General features: G+C 48.5%; 1 long non-coding RNA gene across 1 annotated transcript; it reads right to left on the minus strand.

The window, feature by feature from the left end:
• Positions 1-15,992: 15,992 nt before the first annotated feature.
• LOC105488581 (uncharacterized) lies at positions 15,993-27,519 on the minus strand. The gene is made up of 3 exons (XR_003019603.2): positions 24,980-27,519; positions 24,654-24,763; positions 15,993-17,305 (listed from the first exon to the last, which is right to left on the minus strand). It is a non-coding gene; the product is annotated as an uncharacterized lncRNA (long non-coding RNA).
• Between the last annotated feature and the right edge of the window lie 6 nt (positions 27,520-27,525).

Consider the following 27,525-nt stretch of genomic DNA (forward strand, 5'->3'; position numbering starts at 1 on the left):
CGTGGTGGCAGGCAAGCACCTATAATCCCAGCTACTCAGGAGGCTGAGGCAGAAGAATGGCGTAAACCCGGGAGGCAGAGCTTGCAGTGAGCTGAGATCCGGCCACTGCACTCCAGCCTGGGCGACAGAGCAAGACTCTGTCTCAAAAAAAAAAAAAAAAGGTTAAAAAGGACGGGCACGGTGGCTCATGCCTGTAATCCCAGCACTTTGGGAGGCCGAGGTGGGCGGATCATGAGGTCAGGAGATCGAGACCATCCTGGCTAACATGGTGAAACCCCATCTCTACTAAAAAATACAAAAAAATTAGTTGGTCGTGGTGGCAGGCATCTGTAGTCCCAGCTACTCGGGTGGCTGAGGCAGGAGAATGGCATGAAGCTGGGAGGCGGAGCTTGCAGTAAGCTGAGATCGCGCCACTGCACTCCAGACTAGGCAACAGAGTGAGACTCCCTCTCAAAAATAAAACAAAACAAAACAAACAAATAAACAAAGGGCCGGGTGCGGGTGGCTTATGCCTGTAATCCCAGCACTTTGGGAGGCTGAGGTGGGCGGATCACCTGAGGTTGGGAGTTCGAGACCAGCCTGACCAACATGGAGAAACCCTGTCTCTACTAAAAATACAAAACTAGCCGGGCATGGTGGCACATGCCTGTAATCCTAGCTACTAGGGAGGCTGAGGCGGGAGAATCCCTTGAACCTGGGAGGTGGAGGTTGAGGTGAGCCGAGATCACGCCATTGCACTCCAGCCTGGGCAACAAGAGTGAAACTCCGTTTCAAAAAAAAAAAAGAAAAAAATCACAATTCCGTTTACAATAGCATCAAAAAGGATAAAATACTTAGGAATAAATTTAGCAGTAGAAGTATAAAACTTATACCTTGAAAACAACAAACAGGCCGGGCGCGGTGGCTCACGCCTGTAATCCCAGCACTTTGGGAGGCCGAGACGGGCGGATCACGAGGTCAGGAGATCGAGACCATCCTGGCTAACACGGTGAAACCCCGTCTCTACTAAAAAATACAAAAAACTAGCCGGGCGAGGTGGCGGGCGCCTATAGTCCCAGCTACTCGGGAGGCTGAGGCAGGAGAATGGCGTAAACCCGGGAGGCGGAGCTTGCAGTGAGCTGAGATCCGGCCACTGCACTCCAGCCTGGGTGACAGAGCGAGACTCCGTCTCAAAAAAAAAAAAAAAAAAAAGAAAACAACAAACAACATTAAAAGAAATTTTAAAAGACATAAATAAATAGAAAAAAATGCCATGTTAATGGATTCAGATACTTTTTTTTTTTTTTAATGGAATCTTGCTCTGTTGCCCAGGCTGGAGTGCACTGGTATAACCTTGGCTCATTGCAACCTCCGCTTCCCAGGTTCAAACGATTCTCCTGTCTCCACCTCCTGAGTGGCTGGGAAGACAGGCACACGCCACCATGCCTGGCTAATGTTTGTATTTTTAGTAGAGACAAGGTTTCACCATGTTCACCAGGTCAGGCTGGTCTTGAACTCCTGACCTTAGGTGATCCACCCACCTTGGCTTTCCAAAATGCTGGGATTACAGGCATGAGCCACCATGCCCGACCAGGATTCAGAGACTATTTGTTAGGATAGTAATAGTCCCCAGATTGATCTACAGATTCAATGCAATCTCTTTTTTTTTTTGGTTTTTTTTTTTTGTTTGTTTGTTTGTTTTTTGAGACGGAGTCTCGCTCTGTCGCCCAGGCTGGAGTGCAGTGGCGCCATCTCGGCTCACTGCAAGCTCCGCCTCCCGGGTTTACGCCATTCTCCTGCCTCAGCCTCCTGAGTAGCTGGGACTACAGGCGCCCGCCACCGCGCCCGGCTAATTTTTTGTATTTTTAGTAGAGACGGGGTTTCACCATGGTCTCGATCTCCTGACCTTGTGATCCGCCCGCCTCGGCCTCCCAAAGTGCTGGGATTACAGGCGTGAGCCACCGCGCCCGGCCTCAATGCAATCTCTTATACAATCCTAGCTGACTTCCTTATATAAATGGACAAGCTAATATTGAAATTTATATGGAATTGCAAAGGACCCAGGATAGCCAAAACAACATTGAAAGGGAAGAAAAAGTTGGGCAACCTACACTTCTGATTTCAAAACTTATTACAAAACAACTAATAGTAATCAAGATTATTTAATACTGGCATAAGGATAGACATATAACTCGATGGAATAGAGTTCAGGCAGGAGAATCTCTCAAACCCAGGAGGTGGAGGTTGCAGTGAGCCGAGACTGTGCCACTGCACTCCAGCTTGGGCGACAGAGGCTAGAAACAAATTCTTGTCAATTGATTTTCTTTTTAAAATTTTAATATTATTTTTAATATTTATTAATTTAATTAAGATGGGATCTCGCTTATGTTGTCCAGGTTGGTCTCCACCTCCTGGCCTCAAGTGATCCTCCTCCCTTGGCCTCCCAAAGTCCTGGGATTACAAGTGTGAGCCATGTGCCAGCCAACTCAATTGATTTTCAATAATGGTGCTCAGGTCAGGCGCAGTGGCTCATGGCTATAATCCCAGCACTTTAGGAGGCAGAGGTGGACAGATCACTTGAAGTCAGGTGTTTGAGACCAGACTGGCCAACATGGCAAAGCCTTATCTCTATTAAAATTGAAAATTTTTAGCCGGGCATGGTGGTGCACATCTGTAATCCCAGCTACTCGGGAGTCTCAGGCAGGAGAATTGCTTGAACCGGGAGTCAGAGGTTGCAGGGAACCAGGATCACAGCACTGCACTCCAGCCTGGGTGACAGAGTGAGACTCTGTCTCAAAAAATTAATTAATTAATTAAAAGTGTAAGTGCCCTATATATGTGTACTATTTATTATCTTGTATAAGTGCCCTATATAGGTTTACCATTTATTATCTTGTATGCTGTTTGTTTGTTTTTTTCTTCTTTTTTTTTTGAGATGGAGTCTCGTTCTGTCACCCAGGCTGGAGTGCAGTGGAGTAATCTCAGTTCACTGCAACCTCCACCTCCTGGGTTTGAGAGATTCTCCTGCCTCAGCCTCCCGAGTAGCTGAAACTACAGGCATACAGGCATGTGCCACCATACCCAGCTAATTTTTGTATTTTTAGTAGAGACAGGATTTCACCATGTTGTTCAGGCTGGTCTTGAACTCCTGACCTCAGGTGATCTGCCTGCCTCGGCCTCCCAAAATGCTGGGATTATAGGCATGAGCCACAGTGCTGAGCCTGTATGCTGTATTTTATTTTATTTTTTTTTGAGATGGAGTCTCACTCTGTCGCCCAGGCTGGAGTGCAGTGGCACAGTCTCGGCTCACTGCAACTTCCACCTCCTGGGTTTGAGCAATTCTCCTGCCTCAGCTTCCTGAGTAGCTGGGACTACAGGCACGCACCACCACACCCGGCTAATTTTTTTTATTTTTAGTAGAGACGGAGTTTCACCATGTTGTCCAGGCTGGTCTCGAACTCCTCACCTTAGGTGATCCGCCTGCCTCAGCCTCCCAAAATGCTGGGATTATAGGCCTGAGCCATAGTGCCGAGGCCTGTATGCTGTATTTTATTTTATTATTTATTCATTTTTTTTTTTTAGATGGAGTCTCGCTCTGTCGCCCAGGCTGGAGTGCAGTGGCATGATCTGAGCTCACTGCAACCTCCACCTCCCAAGTTCAAGCTATTCTTCTGCCTCAGCCTCCTGAGTAGCTGGGACTACAGGCACGCACCACAACACCCAGCTAATTTTTTGTATTTTTAGTACAGATGGGGTTTCACCATATTGGCCAGGCTGGTCTTGAACTCCTGACCTTGTGATCCGCCTGCCTCACCTCCTAAAGTGCTAGGATTACAGGCATTGAGCCACCGTGCCTTGCCCTGTATGCTATATTTTTATGGTATTTTTTTCTATGTTTAGATACACAAATACTTACTATTGTGTTACAATTGCCTACAGTATACGGTAACATTGTTTGTAGGCTACGGTTTGTAGCCTAGAAGCAACAGGCTATTTCATATAGCCTAGATGTGTAGTAATGAGCTATACCATCTAGGTTTGTGTAAATACTCTTTGTGATGTTTGCACAACAAAATCGCCTAATGATGCATTTCTCAGAACACATCCCCATCGTTAAGCAACATGTGACGATACTATGGTCAGGGAGTGGACCACATACTATGAACCTGGCTGGTCATGCATCCTACAGATGGAGGACAAGTGCTAGGAAAGTAGTGAGTGTACAGGCCACAAGATGACCGCCACACAGCAGGATGTCAGGAGATACTACAAAGATGCTGGCTGGAATTCAGGTCACCTGTCCTGTGTGGTACTCAAACTTGTGCCTTTTTTTTTTTTTTCCAGACACTGTCTCACTGTTTCCCAGGCTGGAGTGCAGTGGCACGATCATGGCTCACTGCAGCCTCAAACTCCTGGACTCAAGGGATCCTCCTGCCTCAGCCTCCTGAGGAGCTGGGACTAAAGGTGTGCGCCACCACACCTAGCTAATTTTTTTTTTTTTTTTTTTTTTTTGAGATGGAGTCTCGCTCTGTCGCCCAGGCTGGAGTGCAGTGGCCAGATCTCAGCTCACTGCAAGCTCCGCCTCCCGGGTTCACGCCATTCTCCTGCCTCAGCCTCCCGAGTAGCTGGGACCACAGGCGCCGCCACCTCGCCCGGCTAATTTTTTGTGTTTTTAGTAGAGACGGGGTTTCGCCGTGTTAGCCAGGATGGTCTCGATCTCCTGACCTTGTGATCCGCCCGTCTTGGCCTCCCAAAGTGCTGGGATTACAGGCTTGAGCCACCGCGCCCGGCCTTTTTTTCTTTTTTCTTTTTTTTTTTTTGTAGAGACAGGGGTTTCACTGTACTGTCCAGGTTGTATTGAACCCTTGGGATTAAGCGATCTGCCTACCTCGGCCTCCCAAAGTGCTGGGATTACAGGCATGAGACACTACACCTAGCCTTCTTGTGCCTCTTGATTGGGGCAGCAGGTGTATATAAGGTTCAGGTGAGCAGCAGTGGGAGATCAGTGGGATAAGAAATCACCCCCGGCGGGGCAGTCTGGGAAGGCTTCATGGAAGAGATGCTTTTTGTATCCGGCCTGTGAGGGAAGTTATGTCCTGTATTTACATGGCCTGTAAAGTTTACTAAATGCTTTTCATCCTGTCAATTTCTCTGTAATTAGCATAATGATACCCTCCTTTGCACTCGTGGGGAAACTGCAGAGTGGAGACACTGCATGACTTGACCACATTCATGTAGCTTGGCAGGGCAAGACGTGAACTTCAGCGTTTTGACTCTGGAGCCCTGACTTGTTTCCTGTCCAAGTCTGACACCAAGAGGGGAAGGTTCATTGGTGAGTGTTGAGCAGGATTGAAAGGGAAGGGAAGGAGCTTAGGTGGTATCTCTGGGCCCCTCTGCATTCCATGTCCCCCAGAAGATGCCCACTCTCCAGCCTGATTCCAGATACCCAGAGACCACCTGTGAGCTGTGCCACGGACCTCTCTCTTGACCTCCAGTCCTGCAGATCCAGCAGCGGGCAGGATCTCAGACTCAAACTGTGAATTTACCAGAGTCCTGCAGAATGTCGAAGAAACCTCAGGACCCACCTCAACAACCTAAAGATAACAATAACCATAAAAACCACGATCACATATATGGGCCGGCCGTGGTGGCTCATGTCTGTAATCCCAGCACTTTGGGAGGCCGAGGTGGGCGGATCACCTGAGGTCAGGAGTTTGAGACCAGCCTGGACAATATGGTAAAACCCCGTCTCTATAAAAATAGAAAAATTAGCTGGGCATGATGGTGGGTGCCTGTAGTTCCAGCTATTCAGGAGGCTGAAGGAGGAGAATCACTTGAACCCAGGAGGCAGAGGTTGCAGTGAGCTGAGATTGCACCACTTCTCTCCAGCCTGACTTCTCTCTAGCCTGGGTGACAGAGCGAGACTTTGTCTCAAAAAAAAAAAAAAAAAAAAAAAAAAATCATGTATATGGCTGCTATATCATACACAGTACTGAGGCCTCGAGTTTTGTGGAATATGTAGCACAGCATTTCCTCTTCACACACGCTGTAAGGTGTAGATACTATTACATCCCCACTTTACAATTTGGGGAAACTGAGGTTCGGATGTTTACTTATTGTCCAAGTCACATAGCTGTTTTTTTGTTTTGTTTTGTTTGTTTGTTTTAAAGAGACAGAGTAGTTCTCTGTTGCCTGGGCTGGAGTGCAATGGCATGATCAAAGGTCACTGCAACCTCGAATTCCTGTGCTCAAGTGGTCCACCTGACTCAGCCTCCCAAGTAGCTGGAACTAGAAGGGCATGCCACTACACCCAGCTAATTTTTTATTTTATTCTTGTGTAGAGACAGAGTGTCACTATGTTGTCCAGGCTGGTCTTGAACTCCTAGCCTCAAGTGATCCTCCTGCCTCGGCCTCCCAAACCACTGGGGTTACAGGCATGAGCCACCATTCCCAGCTTCCACTTCGGGCAGTCTTCTCTGCCCTAATCTCTCTACTGCGCCAGGTTCCTATTTCCATCTGCCCGAGAGAGATTTCCTACCACATCCGGCCAACTAGCTGGTCCCAAGTGACTGCCTCCACATTCCTCTGGGTCCTGTCCCCAGGGCCCTCTGTCCAGGCCCCTCCCACTTGCCTCCTGCAAGGCTCTCCGAGACCCAGTGCTTCCTCCTCCCTCCACCTTTATGGCCCTGCAGTTGTTATGCCCTGATGACTCTTGGTCTAGCTTCCACCCAGGCCTCGATCCAATTCTTGCCTTGTTCATGAGAATGCCTCTCTGTTCACCTGACACTCCAACTACACCAGGCCCTGTGTACCCAGACTTTTCTTACTCATGTCCTTCCCTCTGTCCAGAGTACTACCCATCTTCAGGTTCCATCCCAAGCAGTGGTCTTCCAGGATCCTTCCCAGCTGGCTAGCTGAAAGATGCAAGTGGGCTCTCCTTCCCCTTGGGTGTAGTTCTCTGTGCTCAAGGCAGGTTCATCAGTGGCGGGGTCTGATGTAGTCCTTGGTGCACAGCAGATGTCCCTTCAATATGTGTAGTTGGAAAGAGTGGTGAGTCTCATCCAACTCCCCCATCTTACAGTGGAGACACAGAGCAGAAGGGATGTGCTTGTTCTACTATCACCAGCCAGGAGACAGGGCCTAGGATGGGATTCCCCCATAGGGCTCCTCCCCGAGCTAGGCTTTTTCTGCCACTCACTTTGAGAAGGAATTCCTCCAGGGAGAAAAGAGGTCAGGTGGTGGCCTTCTGCCAGCCAGCCCTCAGTCATTGTCCCAGACTGCAACCGTCTACTCCAGGAAGTTGCTGGTTCCTGCCGTATCTCTCAGAGCCTTCCTAGTGGCCATCCCACAGTTCCCAGCATCTCTAGCAACTGGTCACTGTCGAGGCAGAAAGGCCCTTGGGGATTATCCATCCATAGGGTTCACAAAGTCCTCAGGTTTTCAAACTCTGCCCTCTCTGGCTGTGCTCAAAACTCGTTTTTTTTTTTTTTTTTTTTTTTGAGACGGAGTCTCACGCTGTTGCCCAGGCTGGAGTGCAGTGGTGCGATCTCGGCTCACTGCAAGCTCCGCCTCCCGGGTTCCCGCCATTCTCCTGCCTCAGCCTCCTGAGTAGCTGGGACTACAGGCGCCCGCCACCGCACCCGGCTAATTTTTTGTATTTTTAGTAGAGACGGGGTTTCACTGTGGTCTCGATCTCCTGACCTTGTGATCCGCCCGCCTCGGCCTCCCAAAGTGCTGGGATTACAGGCTTGAGCCACCGCGCCCGGCCTAAAACTCTTTTTTTTTTTTTTAAATTTTTTTTAGGCAGAGTTTCGCTCTTATTGCCTAGGCTGGAGTGCAGTGGCGCAATCTCAGCTCACTGAAACGTCCGCCTCCCAGGTTCAAGCAATTCTCCTGCCTCAGCATCCTGAGTGGCTGGGATTACAGGCGCCCGCTGCCACGTCTGGCTAGTTTTTTTGTATTTTTAGTAGAGACGGGGTTTTGCCATGTTGGCCAGGCTGGTCTTGAACTTCTGACCTCAGGTGATCGCCCATCTCAGCCTCCCAAAGTGCTGGGACTACAGGCGTGAGCCACCGCGCTGGGCCGCTCACAACTCGTGTGTGTGTGTGTGTACATTTTGGGAGCAGGCATGCAGATAATGCAGGGCAGATGAGTCCCAAACTGGGGCTTAGCATGGGAGGGTTCTAGACTTTGCACAGAAAAGAATTCAAGGTGGGCCAGTAGTAGAAGAAAACAGCTTTATTGAGCAGCATGTTACAGCTCTGGCAGTGTTACAGCTCCGTGCCTGCTCCTGCAGAGCAGGGCTACCCCATAGGCAGTGTGCTGACAGTAGCAGCTCTGGGCAGTTTTGTGGTCATATCTACATCCACTTTTTTTTTTTTTTTAAGACGGAGTCTCTCATTGTCACCTGGGCTGGAGTGCAGTGGCACAATCTCGGTTCACTGCAACCTTTGCCTCCCAGGTTCAAGAGATTCTCCTGCCTCAGCCACCCAAGTAGCTGGGATTACAGGCGCCCACCACCATGCCAGGCTAATTTTTTGTATTTTTAGTAGAGATGGGATTTCACCATGTCGGCCAGGCTGGTCTCGAACTTCTGACCCCAAATGATCTGCCCACCTCGGTCTCACAAAAATCTCACAAAGTGCTGGGATTACAGGCGTGAACCACCACGCCTGGCCTATACCCACTTTTAATTACACATAAATTAAGGGGAAATTTACACAGAAATTTCTAGAGAAAGGGTGGTAACTTCTGGGTGTTGCCATGGCAATGGCAAACTGACATGGAACACTGGTGGGCATGCCTTATGGAAAGCTGCTTTCACCCTTTCCCTGTTTTAGCTAGTCCTCAATTTGGTCCACTGTTCAAGCCCTGCCTCTGAAGTCAAGTCCTGCCTCCTACCTCACAGAGAGGCCACCTAAATCTCAATGGGGGTCTAAGACCTGAATGAGGTGAAGGATAATTGATCTGTTCAGCTCCTCATTATAAAGGTATAATACATATACTTTAAGTGCTCTCTGAGGCATGGGTTGCTCCTATAGCCTGGTTTTGTAAATAAAATCTTACTGGAACACAGCCATACCCACTTCTTTTTGTATCATCTGAGTGCTTTCCTACGATACAGCTACAAGGGCAATGTTGAAGACTTGCAACACAGATCCAACTGTGGGGCTTGCAGAATTCTCTAACTGTTGGCTGCCATTAAAATGATGACCATACAGATTGTTCACAGAATTTTTTTTTTTTGAGACAAGAGTCTTGCTCTGTCGCCCAGGCTGGAATGCAGTGGCATGATCTTGGCTCACTGAAATTATGTGCCTTCGGGGTTCAAGCAAGCACATCTGGCTAATTTTTGTATTTTTAGTAGAGACTGGGGTTTCACAATGTTGGGCAGGCTGGTCTCAAACTCCTGACCTCAAGTGATCTGCCTTCCTCAGCCTCCCAAAGTGCTAGGATTACAGGTGTAAGCCACCATGCCTGGCCTGTTCAAGGATTTTGTAATGCCCCTCTGCCTCTCTTTTTTATTCCTTTTTTGAATTTTTTTATATTTTAAATTATTATTATTTTTCAGACAGAGCCTCAATTTGTTATCCAGGCTGGAATGCAGTGGTGCAATCACAGTTCACTGCAGCCTCCATCTCCGTGGCTCAAGCAATCGCTCTGCCTCCGCCTCCCGGGTAGTTCAAACTACATGTGTGCACCACCATCGCTGGCTAATTAAAAAAAGAAATTTTTTTTTATTTGAGACGGAGTTTCACTTTAATGCCCAGGCTGGAGTGCAATGGCACGATCTTCGCCCACTGCAACCTCTGCCTCCCGGTTTCACGCGATTCTCCTGCCTCAGCCTCCCAAGTAGCTGGGATTACAGGCATGCGACACCACAGGCATGCGACACCACACCCAGCTAATTTTGTATTTTTAGTAGAGATGGGGTTTCACTATGTTCGTCAGGCTGGTCTCGAACTCCTGACCTCAGGTGATCCACCCACCTCAGCCTCCCAAAGTGCTAGGATTATACTGCACCTGGGGAAAAAAATATTTTTTGAGACAGAGTCTCATTCTGTCACCCAGGCTGGAGTGCAGGGACAAAATCTCAGCTCACCGCAGTCTCTGCTTCCCAGGCTCGAGATTCTCCTGCCTCAGCCTCTTAAGTAGCTGGGATTACAGGCACCTGCCACAACGTCCAGCTAATTAATTTTTTTATTTTTATTTCTTTTAGGAGAGCCGGGGTTTCACCATGTTAGCCAGACTGGTCTTGAATTCCTGACCTCAAGTGATCTGCCTATCTCGGCCTCCCAAAATGCTGGGATTACAGGGGTTAGCCACTGCGCCGGGCCAAATTTTTTTTTTTTGTAGAGATGAGGTCTCACTATGTTGCCCAGGCTGGTATGAAACTTCTGGGCTCAAGAGATTCTCCCACCTCAGTCTCCTAAAGTCCTGGGATTATAAGTTTGAGCCACTGTGCCTGGCTATTTTTTTTTTTTCTTTTTTTTTTTTTTGAGACAAAGTCTCACTCTTGTCCCCCAGGCTGGAACGCAATGGCACAATCTCAGCTCACTGCAACCTCCGCCTCCCGGGTTCAAGCGATTCTTCTGTCTCAGCCTCCCAAGTAGCTGGGATTACAGCTGCCTGCCCCCACGCCTGGCTAATTTTTGTATTTTCAGTAAAGACGGGGTTTCACCATGTTGGCCAGGCTGAGTCTTGAACTCCTGACCTCAAGTGATCCGCCCACCTCGGCCTCCCAAAGTGTTGGGATTACAGGCGTGAGTCACCACGCCTGGCCTGTGACTGGCTATTTATATAAACATATATATATATATGTGTGTTTATTTATATTTATTTTATCATTAATATTATTTGAGACAGAGTCTTGCTCTGTTGCCCAGGCTGGAGCGCCTGCCACCATGCCTGGCTAATTTTTTGTATTTTTAGTAGAGACAGGGTTTCACCTTGTTAGCCAGGATGGTCTCGATCTCCTGACCTCGTGAGCCACCTGCATCGGCCTCCCAAAGTGCCGGGATTACAGGCGTGAGCCACCGCGCCCAGCCCCCTTTTTTTTTTTTTTCCCCAAGAGACAGGGTCTTGCTCTGCTGCCCACATTGGAGTGCAGTGGTCCAATCATAGTTCATTGGAGCCTCAAACTCCTGGGCTCAACTGATCCTCTGGTCTCAGCCTCCCAAGCAGCTGGGACTACAGGTGTGCACCACAGTGTAGAAATGTTAAAAAGAACACAGCAGACTGATCACGGGCTAATTTTTTTATTTTTGTAGAGATAAGGTCTTGCTATGTTGCTCAGGCTGGTTTTGAATTCCTGCCCTTATGTAACCCTCTTGTCTTGGATTCTCGAAGCACTAGGATTACAGGCATGAGCCGCCGTGGCAGGCTGACTTTATGGCTTTGCAGCACAGTATCACTCTGCCTCCAGGGCCTTAAATGATCAGCTTTGTGTACCTTTGTTGCGGCATCTCCCTCATTTGCTCCCGTCCTTCTTTTGCCTGTCAAGTAAAAATTTTCTTCCTACCTCAGGACCTCTGCATATGCTGGTTTAGCTGGTTCTTTCTAGTCATGCAAGTCCCAGCTCAGATATCCAACACCCATTAAGATTATTGGACCTGGCTAGGCACAGTGGCTCATGCCTGTAATCCCAGCACTTTGGGAGGTCGAGGTGTGAGGACTGCTTGAGTCCAAGAGTTCAAGATCATCTTGGGCAACAAAGCAAGACCCTATCTCTCTTTTATTTTTGAGACAGAGTCTCACTCTGTCGCTCAGACTGTAGTGTAGTGGCACGATCTCAGCTCACTGCAAGCTCCGCCTCCCAGGTTCACACCATTCTCCTGCTTCAGCCTCCCGACTAGCTGGGACTACAGGCGCCCGCCACCACGCCCGGCTAATTTCTTGTATTTTTAGTGGAGATGGGGTTTCACTGTGTTAGCCAGGATGGTCTCGATCTCCTGACCTCATGATCCGCCCACCTCGGCCTCCCAAAGTGCTGAGATTACAGACGTGAGCCACGATGCCCTGCCGTAAGACCCTATCTCTTTAAAAAATGAAAAAATTAGCCAGGCATGATGGTGGGCACTTGTAGTCACAGCTAATTGGGAGACTGAGGTGGGAGGATAGCTTGAGCCTGGGAGGCAGAGGTTGCAGTGAGCTAAAATCACACTGCTGTATTCCAGCCTGGGAAACAGTGAGACCCTGTCTCAAAAGAAGAAAAAAAAAGGCCGGACATAGCTGGCTCATGCCTGTAATCCCAGCACTCTGGGAGGCCGAGGCGGGTGGATCACCAGAGGTCAGGAATTCGAGACTAGCCTGACCAACATGAAGAAATCCCGTCTCTACTAAAAATACAAAATTAGCTGGGTGTGATGGCGCATGCCTGTAATCCCAGCTACTCGGGAGGCTGAGGCAGGAGAATTGCTTGAACCCAGGAGGCAGAGGTTGTGGTGAGCCAAGATCGTGCCACTGTACTCCAGCCTGGGCTATAACAGCGAAACTCCATCTCAAAAAAAAAAAAAAAAAAGATTGCTGAGCCCAAGTTACTCCTGGGCCTAACCCCGCTTCACATAGTACTTACTATTAATATAATGTGAAATATTTTGTTTGCTTTCTTTTTTTTTTTTTGAGACGGAGTCTTGCTCTGTTGCCCAGGCTGGAGTGCAGTGGTGTGATCTCAGCTCACTGCAACCTCTACCTCCCGGATTCAAGTGATTCTCCTACCTCAGCCTCCAGAGTAGCTGGGACTGCAGGCGCCTGCCACCATGCCCAGCTAATTTTTTGTATTTTTAGTAGAGATGGGGTTTCACTGTGTTGGCCAGGGTAGTCTCGATCTCCTGACTTTGTGGTCAGCCCGCCTCAGCCTCCCAAAGTGCCAGGATTACAGGCATGAGCCACCGCACTCGGCCTGTGTTTGCTTTTTTGTTGTTGGTCTCTCTGAATATAATGTGGGCTCCAGGAAGACAAGCGTTTCTGTCTCATTCACCGCTGGAGCCCAGTGCCTATACCAGTGTCTGGTGTAGTAGGCAGTCATGGCACCCCACCCAATAACTTTTTTTTTTTTTTTTTGAGACAAATTCTTGCTCCATTGCCCAGACTGGAGTGCAATGGTGTAATCAATGGTTCCCTGCAGCCTTGAATTCCTGCGCTCAAGGGATACTCCTACCTCAGCCTCCCAAGTAGCTGGGACTACAAGTGCCTACCATCATCCCCGGCTAATTTTTCTTCTTTTTTTTTTTTTTTTTTTTTGAGATGGAGTCTCGCTCTGTCGCCCAGGCTGGAGTGCAGTGGCTGGATCTCAGCTCACTGCAAGCTCCGCCTCCCCGGTTCACGCTGTTCTCCTGCCTCAGCCTTTCGAGTAGCTGGGACTACAGGCACCCGCCACCTCGCCCGGCTAGTTTTTTGTATTTTTTAGTAGAGACGGGGTTTCACCATGTTAGCCAGGATGGTCTCGATCTCCTGACCTCGTGATCCGCCCGTCTCGGCCTCCCAAAGTGCTGGGATTACAGGCTTGAGCCACTGCGCCCGCCTCTGGCTAATTTTTCAATTTTCTGTAGCAATGGGGTCTCACTATGTTGCCCATGCTGATCTCAAACTCTGGGGCTCAAGGAATCCTCCTGCCTCAGCTTCCCCAACTGCTGGGATTACAGGTGTGAGCCACTGCATGGCCCCAGTAACCATTTATTAAATGAATGAAATGATCCCTGGTCAGGGTGTCGAGAGATGTGGCTTCTCTTTCCGGCTCTGTTAACCCACTCACTGAGCCACAATTCTCTTCTGTGGGCCTCAGTTGCCTTCTATGTAAATTGGAGCTTGAGAATTGGATGAGATGCCCCTAACCTTTTCGTTTGAACATTCTGTTTTGGAAGCACTTGCTGGGGATCTGCCATTGCTAGGTCTGGTGGTAATAGTTTATATTTGCCCTGGCGCGGTGGCTCAAGCCTGTAATCCCAGCACTTTGGGAGGCCGAGACGGGCGGATCACAAGGTCAGGAGATCGAGACCAGCCTGCCTAATACGGTGAAACCCCGTCTCTACTAAAAAATACAAAAAACTAGGCGGGTGAGGTGGCGGGCACCTGTAGTCCCAGCTACTCGGGAGGCTGAGGCAGGAGAATGGCGTAGACCCGGGAGGTGGAGCTTGCAGTGAGCTGAGATCCGGCCACTGCACTCCAGCCTGGGCGACAGAGCGAGACTCCGTCTCAAAAAAAAAAAAAAAAAAAAAAAAAAAAAGTTTATATTTGACTGTGGGCCTCAGGCCCAGTGCAGGCCCTGGGGATAGGCGAGAATGTCTCTACTGAGGGATGAGGGAAGAAATGGGTGGGGAAGTAGGACGAGAGACTCAGAATCAGGCTGCAGGGCCAGGCAGAGCTGGGCAGGTAGGAAAGGCTCCTGCAGACGTGAGAGCTGTAGGCCAGGGGCCAGGGAGGAAGAGAGAGGAAACTCTGCTGTTGAGGATAGGATTAGGGTGGTGGGGAGGGCTCTTTTACTTTTAGCCTATAAGCCTCAGAGTTGTTTGAAATTTGTGTAAAAAGCGTGTATTATATTTGCAAGTGGAAAAATTAAACGGCACTTTTTTTTTTTTTTTTTTTTTGAGACAGAGTCTTGCTCTGTCACCCAGACTGGCGTGCAATGGTGCAATCTCGGCTCACCACAGCCTCCACCTCCCTGCAACCTCCGCCACCCAGGTTCAAGCAATTCTCCTGCCTCAGCCTCCTGAGTATCTGGGATTACAGGCATGTGCCACCACCCCCAGCTAATTTTGTATTTTTAGTAGAGACGGGGTTTCTCCATGTTGGTCAGGCTGGTCTCGAACTCCTGACCTCAGGTGATCCTCCCGTCTCAGCCTCCTAAAGTACTGGGATTACAGGCATGAGCCACCTCACCCAGCCTTGCACATACTCTTTGACTCAGCAATTACACTTCTAGAAATTTCCCCATAGATAGAAGCATGAGTGAAGTGATCTGCATACAAAGCTATTCACAGCAGCCTTGTTTAAAATAGCAAAAGAGGTTGGATGTGGTGATTCATGCCTGTAAACCCAGCACTTTGGGAGGCCACAGCAGGTGGATCACTTGAGCTTAGGAGTTCAAGATCAGCCTTAGCAATATGTCGAAACCCCACCTCTACAAAAATAAATTTTAAAAAATGGCTGGGTGCAGTGGCTCACAACTGTAATCCCAGCACTTTGGGAGGCGGAGTCAGGTGGATCACCTGAGGTCAGGAGTTCAAGACCAGCCTGGCCAACATGGGGAATCCCTGTCTCTAACAAAAAAATACAAAAATTAGCCGGGTGTGGTGGCACACGCCTGTAATCCCAGCTACTCGGGAGGCTGAGGCAGTAAAATTGCATGAACCCAGGAGGTGGAGGTTGCAGTAAGCCAAGATCGTGCCACTGCACTCCAGCTTGGGTAACAGAGCAAGACTCTGTCTCAAAATAATAATAATAAATAAAATTTAAAAATAAATTAGCCAGGTGTGGTGGCACATGCCCGTAATTCCAGGTACCAGAGAAGCTGAGGTGGGAGGACTGCTTGAGCCCTGGATGTTGAGGCTGCAGTGAGCCAAGGTCGCACCACTGCACTCCAGCCTAAGACACAGAATAAGCCTTGTCTCAAAAATAAAAATAAAATATCAAAATAGTAGAAACAATCTAAATGTCCATCAGTAGGTGCAAGCTGGATAAACCAGACATATTCATGAAATGGACCAATGTGGGGATGTTAAAGAGAACATGGGCCGGAGGCAGTGGCTCACACCTGTAATCCCAGCACTTTGGAAGGCCGAGGCAAGCGGATCACCTGAGGTTCGAGACCAGCCTGACCGACAGGAAGAAACCTCGTCTCTACTAAAAATACAAAATTAGCTGGGCATGGTGGTGCATGCCTGTAATCCCAGCTACTCAGGAGGCTGAGGCAGGAGAATCGCTTGAACCTGGGAGGCGGAGGTTGTGGTGAGCCGAGATTGCACCATTGCACTCCAGCCTGGGCAACAAGAGCGAAACTCCGTCTCAAAAAAAAAAAAAAAAAAAAAAGAGAGAGAGAGAACATAGCAGGCTGGGTGCAGTGGCTCGTACTTGTAAGCCCAGCAGTTTTGGCGGCCAAGACAGGAGGATCCCTTAAATCCAGGAATTCAAGATCAGCCTGGGCAACGTAGTGAGACCTTGTCTCTAAAACAAAGAAGAAAGAACATAGCAAATCTATAAGCACAGATGTAGAAATATCTCCAAGATCTTTACTAAGTAAAAGAAACAATGTATGCAGGATGTTACCATTTATATGAAAAATGACACACACGAGCCAGGCATGGTGGCTCATGCCTTTACCTAATCCCAGCACTTTGGGAGGCCTAGGCAGGAGAATCACTTGAGCCCAGGAGTTCAAGACTAGCCTGGGCAATATAGGGAGACCCCGTCTCTACAAATAAAAAAAACAATTAGCCAGGTATGGTGGCATACACCTGTAGTCCCAGCTACTCAGGAGGCTGAAGTGGGAGGATTGTTCCAGCAGGGGAGATCAAGGCTGCAGTGAGCTGAGCTCATACTACTGCACTCCAGCCTGGGGAACAGAGTGAGACCCTGTCTCAATTAATAAATAAATGAATAAAATAAAAAATAAAAAAAATGTTTATCTTGATAATTCTTGGAAGAAAGCTGCATTTTATTTTGTTTTTTATTTTTCTTAAAAAATAAAAAAATAAGGCCAGGCGTGGTGGCTCATGCCCGTAATCCCAGCCGAGGTGGGCGGATCACCTGAGGTTGGGAATTCAAGGCCAGCCTGACCAACATGGAGAAACCCCATCTCTACTAAAAATACAAAATTAGCCGGGTGTGGTGGCACACGCCTGTAATCCCAGCTACTTGGGAGGCTGAGGCAGGAGAATCACTTGAACTCTGGAGGTGGAGGTTGCGGTGAGCTGAGATCACGCCATTGCACTCCAGCCTGGGAAACAAGAGCAAAGAAAGAAATAAAAATAAAAAATAAAATAAAATGCACATATAAAATATATGATATATATAACATATATAACATATATATTAATAATAAATATACATTAATAATTTTTTTTTTAGCCATGGGGGTCTATGTTAGGCCAGGCTGGTCTTGAACTCCAGGTTTCTAGCAATCCTTCTGCTTCGGCCTCCCAAAGCGCTGGGACTAAAGGCGTGAGCCACAGTGCCTAGCTTAAAACTGCATTTTAGACTCTAGACCTCAATTCAAACTTAACTCCTTTGTTATGTTCTTGTACCAGAAGTTGGGAGAGTCCTGGGTTCCGATTCCAATCCTATCAGTTATAGCTGTACATCACAGTCCAGGTTACTTAACCTCTGTGCACTGGAAATATAAAATAAGGAAAAATCATTTCATGGAGCAGCCAGGAGAGATAAATGAACTCAGGGATGAGACATGCCTAACTTTGTGCCCAGCACATAGCTGGCCTTAGCGGCCTTACATCATCAGGGTGCAGGGGCCATTATCCTCTTCTCTACTGAGATCACCAATCTCTACAGCCTTTCCATATAAGTTGTTGGTTTCCTACATCTTCAAGGTACTCCTAGAGGCCTGGCCTACTGGGCAAAATCCCCTTCCCAAAATATTTCACCACCCTCATTGCCAAACAGTCTGGAAGAGGGCTCAACCAAGGTTTGAGGTGACAGGAATCAGAGTCTGGCGCTAGGAATGGGTTGGATGTCTGCCAAGGCTGCTCTAGGACAGGGAACATGGGTGTGCTCTATGGGATTGTAGAACCCAGGGCTGTTATATATAGAGGAGTTGGGTGGAGGCACAGGGAGAGAGATTTGGGTTTAACTAATTTTTTTTTTTTTGAGACAGAGTCTTGCTCTGTCATCCAGGCTGGAGTGCAGTGGCACGATCTCGGCTCATTGCAACCTCTGCCTCCTGGGTTCAAGTGAGCACGCTTGATTAATTTTTGCTTTTTTTTGTTTTTTTTGAGATGGAGTTTCACTCATTGCCCAGGCTGGAGTGCAATGGCGCAATTTTGGCTCACTGCAACATCCGCCTCCCGGGTTCAAGCGATTCTCCTGCCTCAGCCTCCCGAGTAGCTGGGATTACAGGCATGTGCCAACATGCCTGGCTAATTTTGTATTTTTAGTAGAGATGGGGTTTCTCTATGTTGGTCAGGCTGGTCTCAAACTCCCAACCTTAGGTGATCTGCCCGCCTTGGCCTCCCAAAGTGCTGGGATTACAGGCGTGAGCTACCGTGGCCAGCCTAACTTTTCTTATTTTTAGTAGAGATGGGGTTTCACCATGTTGGCCAGGCTGGTCTCAAACTCCTGACATTAAGTGATCTGTCACCTTGGCCTCCCAAAGTGCTGGGATTACAGGTGTGAGCTGCCACACCTGGCTGGCTTAACTGAATTATGTGTGTGTGTGTATATGTGTATACATACATACATATATACACACATACATATGTATACACATATATATACATACATATACATATATATATATTTTTTTTTTTTTGAGACGGAGTTTTGCTCTCGTTACCCAGGCTGGAGTGCAATGGCGTGATCTTGGCTCACCGCAACCTCCACCTCCCGGGTTCAAGCAATTCTTCTGCCTCAGCCTCCCAAGAAGCTGGGACTACAGGTGCGTGCCACCACGCCCAGCTAATTTTTGTATATTTAGTAGAGACGGGATTTCACCATTTTGGCCAGGATGGTTTCAATCTCTTGACCTTGAGATTCGCCTGCCTCGGCCTCCCAAAGTGCTGGGATTACAGGTGTGAGCCACCATGCCAGGCCTTTTTTTTTTTTTTTTTTTTTGAGACAGAGTCTCGCTCTGTTGCCCAGGCTGGAGTGCAGTGGTGCAATCTCGGTTCCCTGCAACCTCTGCCTCCTGGGTTCAAGTGATTCTTTTGCCTCAGCCTCCCAAGTAGCTGGGATTACAGGCGTGCACCACCACACCTGACCTGAATTATATATTTGAGAGGACATTATGCCAGGCACTATGCCAAGGACTTCCTATATGTCATCTCATTTGATTGCACACAAACCTTATGAGATAGGTACTATCCCCATTTTACAGATAAAGAAACCAAGGCTCAGAGTCCCTGATCACTTGTCCAAAGTCACAGAAACAAATATAAAATGTATCAAAGTTTGGCCGGGCGCGGTGGCTCAAGCCTGTAATCCCAGCACTTTGGGAGGCCGAGACGGGTGGATCACGAGGTCAGGAGATCGAGACCATCCTGGCTAACACGGTGAAACCCCGTCTCTACTAAAAATACAAAAAAAAAACTAGCCGGGCGAGGTGGCGGGTGCCTGTAGTCCTAGCTACTCGGGAGGCTGAGGCAGGAGAATGGCGTGAACCCGGGAGGCGGAGCTTGCAGTGAGCTGAGATCCGGCCACTGCACTTCAGCCTGGGCGACGGAGCAAGACTCCGTCTCAAAAAAAAAAAAAAAAAAAAAAAAAAGAAGTCAGGGCCGGCCGGGCGCGGTGGCTCACGCCTGTAATCCTAGCACTTTGGGAGGCCAAGACGGGCGGATCACGAGCTCAGGAGATCGAGACCATCCTGGCTAACACGGTGAAACCCCGTCTCTACTAAAAAAATACAAAAAAAAACTAGCCGGGCGAGTTGGCGGGCGCCTGTAGTCCCAGCTACTCGGGAGGCTGAGGCAGGAGAATGGCGTGAACCCGGGAGGCGCAGCTTGCAGTGAGCCGAGATCCGGTCACTGCACTCCAGCCTGGGCGACAGAGCGAGACTCCGTCTCAAAAAAAAAAAAAAAAAAAAAAAAAAAAGAAGTCAGGGCCGGGCGCGGTGGCTCACTCCTGTAATCCCAGCACTTTGGGAGGCCAAGACGGGCAGATCACGAGGTCAGGAGATCCAGACCATCTGGCTAACACGCCCAAACCCCGTCTCTACTAAAAATACAAAAAAAATTAGCTGGGTGTGGTGGTGGGTGCCTGTAGTCCCAGCTACTCGGGAGGCTGAGGCAGGAGAATGGCATGAACCCGGGAGGTGGAGCTTGCAGTGAGCCGAGATCACACCACTGCACTCCAGCCTGGGTAATAGAGCAAGACTCGGTCTCAAAAAAAAAAAAAAAAAAAAAAAAGGCAATTCCAGACTGCAGCCAAGTGTGGATTCCACTGGCTTGGTTGACCTCCAGAGATCTTTTACGTTTTACAGGCTGAAGTGCAATGGTAGTATCACAGCTCTCTATAGCCTCCACCTTCAGGACGAAAGTAATTCTACCTCAGCCTCCTGAGTAGCTGGGACCACAGGCACACACCACCATGCCCGGCTAGTTTTTGTGGTTTTTTTTTGAGACATTGTCTTGCTCTGTCGCCAGGCTGGATTGCAGTGGTACGATCTTGGCTTACTGCAAGCTCTGCCTCCTGGGTTCAAGTGATTCTCGTGCCTCAGCCTCCTGAGTAGCTGGGATTACAGGCACACACCACACACCCAGCTAATTTTGTATTTTTAGTAGAGATGGGATTTCATCATGTTGGCCAGGATAGTCTCGATCTCCTGACCTCATGAACCGCCTGCCTCAGCCTCCCAAAGTACTGGGGTTACAGGTGTGAGTCACTGTGCCCAGCCTAGTTGTTGTTGTTGTTGTTTTTCTTTATAGAGATAGGGTTTTGCTATGTTGCCTAGGTTGGTCTCAATCCTTTAGCCTCGAGGGATCGTCCTGCCTTAGCCTCCCAAAGTGCTGGGATTACAGGTGTGAGTCACCGTGCCTGGCCCTAAGCCCCTTCTGCATAGGTTCTATGACCTGTGGTGCCCTAACACAGCACTGGGAAGTATTCCTTTGGGTTAGGCATTGCCCTCTCCCCCTACTGCCTCCTTAAATTTCTAAGGCCTTAGAGAGGATGAGTGTACCCTTCCCCTCATGGGCAATAGACTCTTCTGGATGGTAAAAAAGGCAGTAGAGGCGGGCATAGGCTCACACTGCCACCTTCAGTGGTGAGGGTAGAGACAGCTCATCTTCCCTCCTCACCCTATCCCACCTCATTCCATGTGGAGCCCCTGTCCCTGAGACTGTCAGTTGCCCTACTGGACTCTAGTCAAGTGTAACAATTCCTACTTTAAATCCCTTAGAAAAGTAGCCCGGTAGAGCCAGCCTCCCGAGAATGCTGGGCAATTCTGCAGTTGGTTTGGCCCAGAAGGCCCTCTCACAAGCTCTGGGAGGCCAGGGACTCAGGCAGGGAAGCAGGCCAGAGAGGCTTTCAGTGACCTTTGGTTCCCTGGGAAGGACTCAAAACCAGTAAAAGTTTAGCAAGTGTCATTAAATTGTTGCCAGAACTTAAAACTCATTTTTAAAAATGCACACACACACACACTTTCTAGAGGATAAAAGATCATTTGGGGGGGTATGTATGAAAATATCTTTGATTAGGTTTGATTTTCTTTTTCTTAGAAAGAAAGCCTTTAAGCTACCTGCTTTTGAAATTAAACAAAGTATTAAGTGAATTCAGTACTTTGCTGTGTAACTTCAAGCTAGTTGATTTTGGCCGCTGAACCTCAGTTTCCCCATCAGCAAAGGCTGTGGTTTCATAGGAACTGGCAGTGAAGCAGGGCGTGGGCCCTGTGGTTTCATAGGCCCTGGGTGCTGAGAGGGAGGTATGAGCAGGGAGCTCAGGGTTCAGACAGAAACCTTTGGCCTGCCCAGACATCCCTTTGGGGCTTCTCTTTGTTTTTCAATCCTGGGTCCTCTCCTCATTCAGGTTCCTGGCATCTCACTTTCCCCCCCATCTTGGAAGAGAGGAAAAGCAGCCATTGACATGTTAGTGTAAAAATACTGTAGGGTAGGGCGTGGTGGCTCACGCCTGTAATCCCAGCACTTTGGGAGCCCGAGGCAGGCGGATCACAAGGTCAGGAGTTTGAGACCAGCTTGATGAACATGGTGAAACCCTGTCTCTACTAAAAATACAAAAATTAGCCAGGCATGGTGGCGAGTGCCTGTAATACCAGATACTCTGGAGGATGAGACAAGAAAATTTCTTGAACCCAGGAGGAGGAGGTTGCAGTGGGCCAAGCTTGCACCACTGCACTCCAGCCTGGGCAACAAAGCAAGACTCCGCCTCAAAACAAAACAAAACAAAAAAACTGCTGTCAGAGGTATTTCCTTAGCAACCCTAGCCTTTCAATCATTCAATATTCATTACTGAAGCCCCTCTGCCAGGACCTGAGCTGGGCTTCCAGGATTTGATTCAAAGATGAAGAGATGCTATCCCTGTCCTCAGGTGGTCCCCCGCTAATTTTCAGCTATGTGGTGGGGACAGAAGAAATAATGTCTTTGGGAGAGGGTGTGCAGGGAGGAGACACCACCTCTCAGGAAGGCTGGATCTGAAGTGAAGTTCTTGTGTTGTTCCTTTGCTGACTTTACAATCCCTCCTGTTGTCTGTCCTGGGGCTTTGAGGACTTCAAAGAACTTTCAGCATCAGGATCTCATTTAATTCTTACAGAAGCCTGGGGAACACTCATGAGAGCCTGAAAGGTGTCTCTAGTTCTCTAGTTTTACCTTGAGAAAACAAAGCCTTGGAGAGATTAAACTATCTGCGTATAGTCACACGGGTTGCCATGGTGACCTGGACGCAGATCCTGGTCTTCTGGCACAGCTACTTTGGAAATACTGTTTGTCTTAGATTGGAACCTGGGATCCAGGTTCACGATGTGGCCCAGAGGAAGGCAAGGAGAGAAAGGGAGAGCTCAGGGATTTGGGGCTGAAATTAAGTGGCTGCCTGGGCTCGGTGGCTCATGCTTGTAATCCCAGTACTTTGGGAGGCTGAGGTTGGGCAGATCACCTGAGGTCAGGAGTTCGAGACCAGCCTGGCCAACATGGTGAAATCCTGTCTCTACAAAAATACAAAAATTAACCAGGCATGATGGTGGGTGCCTGTAATCCCAGCTACTGGGAAGTCTGAGGCGGGAGAATCACTTGAACCTGGAAGGCAGAGATTGCAGTGAGCCGAGATCGCACCATTGCACTCCAGCCTGGGTGACAGAGCGAGACTCCATCTCAAAGGAAAAAAAAAAGAAATTACTCAGTCTATGACCTTGATGTGCAAACTAGCAGTGGACCCAGGGCAATAATCACAACCTCCAAGAGCTCTTATCTTACTTAACACATTCCCTGCAATTATGCACTAGTATTCCCATTTTACAGATGAACTGACTGATACTAACTGGCGACTTGCCCAAGGTTACAGAATCAGAATCCTATCACAGGGCTATGTCATGCTTTTCCCACCATCCATTCCATCTACCAGTGGCTAGTGAAGCTCCCCTAATCCTATAACTAGGGTTAGCAGGAACAATAGAAAGATTATATTAACTGCTTGGGGCAGCAGCCTGTCCCCTTTCCCTCCAGAGACCAGTTGCACTCATGTGGAGCTTAAACCTATAAACACTGGGCGGGTGTGGTGGCTCACACCTATAATCTCAGCACTTTGAGAGGCTGAGGCAGGCAGATCACTTGAGGTCAGGAGTTCGTGACCAGCCTGGCCAACATGGTAAAACCCCATCTCTACTAAAAATACAAAAATTAGCTGGGCATGGTGGTGCACACCTGTAATCCCAGCTACTCAGGAGGCTGAGGCAGGCAGGAGAATCGATTGAACCTGGGTGATAGAGGTTGTGGTGAGCTGAGATCGCGCCACTGTATTCCAGCCTGGACAACAGAACGAGACTCTGTCTCAAAATAAATAAACAAAAACCTAGAAGCACCAAGAAAATATACCTCAGATGGCTGGGTGTGGTGGCTCACACATATAATCTCAGCACTTTGGGAGGCCAAGGCAGGCGGATCACTTGAGGCCAGGAGTTTGAGACCAGCCCAGGCAATGTGGCAAAACCCATCTCTACCAAAATACAAAAATTATGGCCAGGCACGGTGGCTAACGCCTGTAACCTTAGCACTTTGGGAGGCTGAGGCAGGCGGATCACTTGAGGTCAGGAGTTCGAAACCAGCCTGGCCAACTTGGCGAAACCCTGTCTCTACTAGGGAAAGTTAGCCGGGCGTGGTGGTGGGATCCTGTATTCCCAGCTACTTGGGAGGCTTGACCCGAAAGGCGAAGGTTGCAGTGAGCCAAGATTGTGCTACTACATTCCAGCCTGGGTGACAGGGCAAGGCCCTGACCCCCACTCCCCCAAAAAAATGAAGAAAAAGAAAATATAACTTAGACACATCTCAGCCTTTAAGCTTCAAGGTCATCCTTTCTACCTGTCTTTCTTCTTTTCCTTTTAAATAAAGAGGGGATCTTGCTATGTAGCCCCGTCTAGACTTGAGTCTGGCCTCAATTAACCCTCCCAGCTCAGCCTCCCAAGTGGCAGGGACTACAGGCACACATCACCAAGCCCAGCTTCTACCTGCCTTCTTATTGCCTAGGCTTTCCTGGTGGTGGGAAACTTGGGGTCAGAATGGGGGCCTGCCCTGAAGTAGTCAGGTACACTCTCAGGAGTTGAGTTCCAAGGCAGTGTTTCCCAGGAGTGAGGCCATCTCTTTTCCCTACCCTAAGGATGAAATATTGAAGGGTGATGTATGTACAGTACATCAAAGAGAAAGGGCCATTGGCTTCAGATAGCCCAGAAGCTCCAGGAATAGCCCAGTATTGGTTCAGCAAAGGTTTATTGAACAACTACTACTGAAAATCCCACCATTATCTGCTCCTTGCTGGAGGCCAGGGGGCTGCAGAGGTTAAGGAGTTCTACTTACTCACTCAGTAGCGTTTACGGCCACTCCTTCGAGTCAGAAAGCTTCCCATGTGGTAGGTGAGACTTCAAGACAAGGTATTCCCAGGCTCAACAGGACACAGAGAAGGAACTCTGAGAGCACAGGGGAAGAAGAATGGGTACTGGGAAAGGTCTGGAAGCTGGGGGTGGAGAGTGAGGATGGGAGGATTCCAGATAAAAGGAATAGAAATTCCAGAAGCTCAGAGGTGATATGGAGCACAGCAGTGGGGGAGGCCTGGGGCACTGAAGAGATTACTAGAGGCTGCACTACTAGGTCATAGCTGGGGACACAGAAATATAAGTTCCTACCCGTCAGATGTCTGGAAGAGCTGTACACCCCTAAATCCTCTCTCCAGCCTCCTTCTTCAGATCAGCTTCCAGGTCAGCACCGATGGGTACGCATGATTACTCATGAAGGTGCCGGATGGGTGGGAGCTTTGTGTTTATATAATCTCCAAATCCACGTGGGATTGGAGATTCTGCCATTTCAGGGTCTGTAGGGGTCCACAGAGAGGGAAAAGACAGTTGTTGCCTCCAAAGGGCTTAAGGGCTGGTCATATACAGGAAATTTTCTGAGGCATTAAGAATGCTCATATAAGAGGCCAGGCTCATGCCTGTAATCTCAGCACTTTGAGAGGCTGAGGTGGGCAGATCACTTGAGGCCAGGAGTTCAAGACCAGCCTGACCAACATGGTGAAATCTTGTCCCTACTAAAAATCCAAAAATTAGTCAGGTGTGATAGTAGGTGTGGTGGCAGGCACCTATAATCCCAGCTACTCAGGAGGCTGAGGCATGAGAAATGCTTGAACCTGGGAGATGGAGTATGCACTGCACTCAAGCCTGGGTGACACAGCGAGACTTCGTCTCAAAGAAAAAGAAAAAAAAATAATCCTCATATAAAGTTTGCCTATGAAGGCAAAAGAGAAAAAAAACTAGAAATAATACAAATATCTAACAAGAGACAGGTTAAATAAGTAATAACAATCTAATAAGGGTTAAGCAATTATTACAAATTATGAAGAACTTAAGAAATGCAGGCTGGGTATGGTGGCTCACGCCTATAATACCAGCACTTTAGGAGGCCAAGGCGGGAGGATCACTTGAGCCTGGGAGTTCAAGACCAGCTTGGAACAACATAATGAGAGGCCAGTCTGGGGAAAAAAAAAAAAAAAAAAAAAAATTAGCTGGGCGTGGTGTTGCACCTGTAATCATTGCTACTTGGGAGGCTGAGGTAGAAGGATCACTTGAGCCCAGGAGTTCAAGGCTGGAGTGAACTGTGATAGTGCCACTGCACTCCAGCTTGAGTGACAGAGCAAGATCTTGTCTCTAAAACAAGAAAAGAAGGCCGGGCGCGGTGGCTCACACCTGTAATCTCAGCACTTTGGGAGGCCGAGGTGGGCGGATTACAAGGTCAAGAGATCAAGATCATCCTGGCCAATATGGTGAAACCGTCTCTACTAAAAATACAAAAGTTAGCTGGGCATGGTGGCGCGTTCTTGTAGTCCCAGCTACTCAGGAGGCTGAGGCAGGAGAATCGCTTGAAACCAGGAAGTGGAGGTTGCAGTGAGCCGAGATCACGCCACTGCACTCCAGCCTGGAGACAGTGCAAGACTGCATCTCAAGAAAAGCCCCAAAAGCCAAAAAAAAAAAAAAAAAGAAAAGAAAAGAAATGTAGTGATGGGGGTCAGTTGTGGCCCCTGTGTCATTTGTCACCTTTTTGGGCCTTAGCTCTCCTATCTATGGAGAAAATGGAGACCAGAATGGAGAAGAATGGTGACCAGAATTAAGATGAGATGTTCTTCTTTAAAAAATTCAAATTAACCATATAATGGCTGAGTTCAGAAATCTGGCCAGGCTCCTTCTCCTGGAAAAAGCATGGGAAAAGCAGGATCTTGAGGGAAGGGAAGATTTGGATTGATTAGGGGGAGCAGGGGAGGAAGGGGAGGAGGAAGAGTATTCCTGGGCCAAAGTTAGAGATAAACCTGATAGGAAGACCTATTCTAGGGGAGGGGGTGGTGATCAAGCCTACAGCCAGATTGGACTGAGGCCTGTGGAGGATGGTAGGGGTATCTGAGGATTCCCAAGGTTGGTTCTACCTGGAGATGCCAAAGGCTGGAAGCACCTTAAAAACTCTGGGTAAAGGTCTGGCTCCTGCAGGCAGCAGTTCCCCCTTCCCAGGGCCTAAGCCAAGTGTTGGCAACAGGGCTGATGGGAAACCAGGGTGCTCCTGGCCTTGCCACCAGCAGAAAATGGTCCCCGGCCCACAGTAGGTGCTCAATAATTATTTACTAAAGAAATGAATATGTCATTGGAAAGACATTGCTCATCTCTAGGCCTCAATTTATCTGTGAGATGGCAGGTCAGGATGGAGATTACAATTTACTGGGGAGACTAAACCACAGCACAGTGATCCTGTGGTGCTAGCCCTAATTCAGGAGGTCTACACACAGGGTTCTGAGGGTTCAGGCACTTGTCCACGGTCTGGGATCCTAACCAGTCCGTGACTGCAAATCCAGCTTTTCTTTTCTTTTTTCTTTCTTTTTTTTTTTTTTGAGACGGAGTTTTGCTCTTGTTGCCCTGGCTGGAGTGCAATGGCACAATCTCGGGTCACCCCAACCTCCGCTTCCCGGGTTCAAGCAATTCTCCTGCCTCAGCCTCCCGAGTAACTGGGATTACAGGCATGTGCCACCATGCCCGGCTAATTTTTTGTATTTTTAATAGAGATGGGGTTTCACCATGTTGGCCAGGATGGTCTCTATCTCCCGACCTCAGGTGATCTCCCCACCTTGGCCTTCCAAAGTGTTGGGATTACAGGAGTGAGCCACTCGCCCGGCCCAAATCCAGCTTTTCTGAGT

Source organism: Macaca nemestrina, chromosome 7, assembly GCF_043159975.1.
Source record: "Macaca nemestrina isolate mMacNem1 chromosome 7, mMacNem.hap1, whole genome shotgun sequence".
In the NCBI taxonomy this organism is placed as follows: domain Eukaryota; kingdom Metazoa; phylum Chordata; class Mammalia; order Primates; family Cercopithecidae; genus Macaca; species Macaca nemestrina.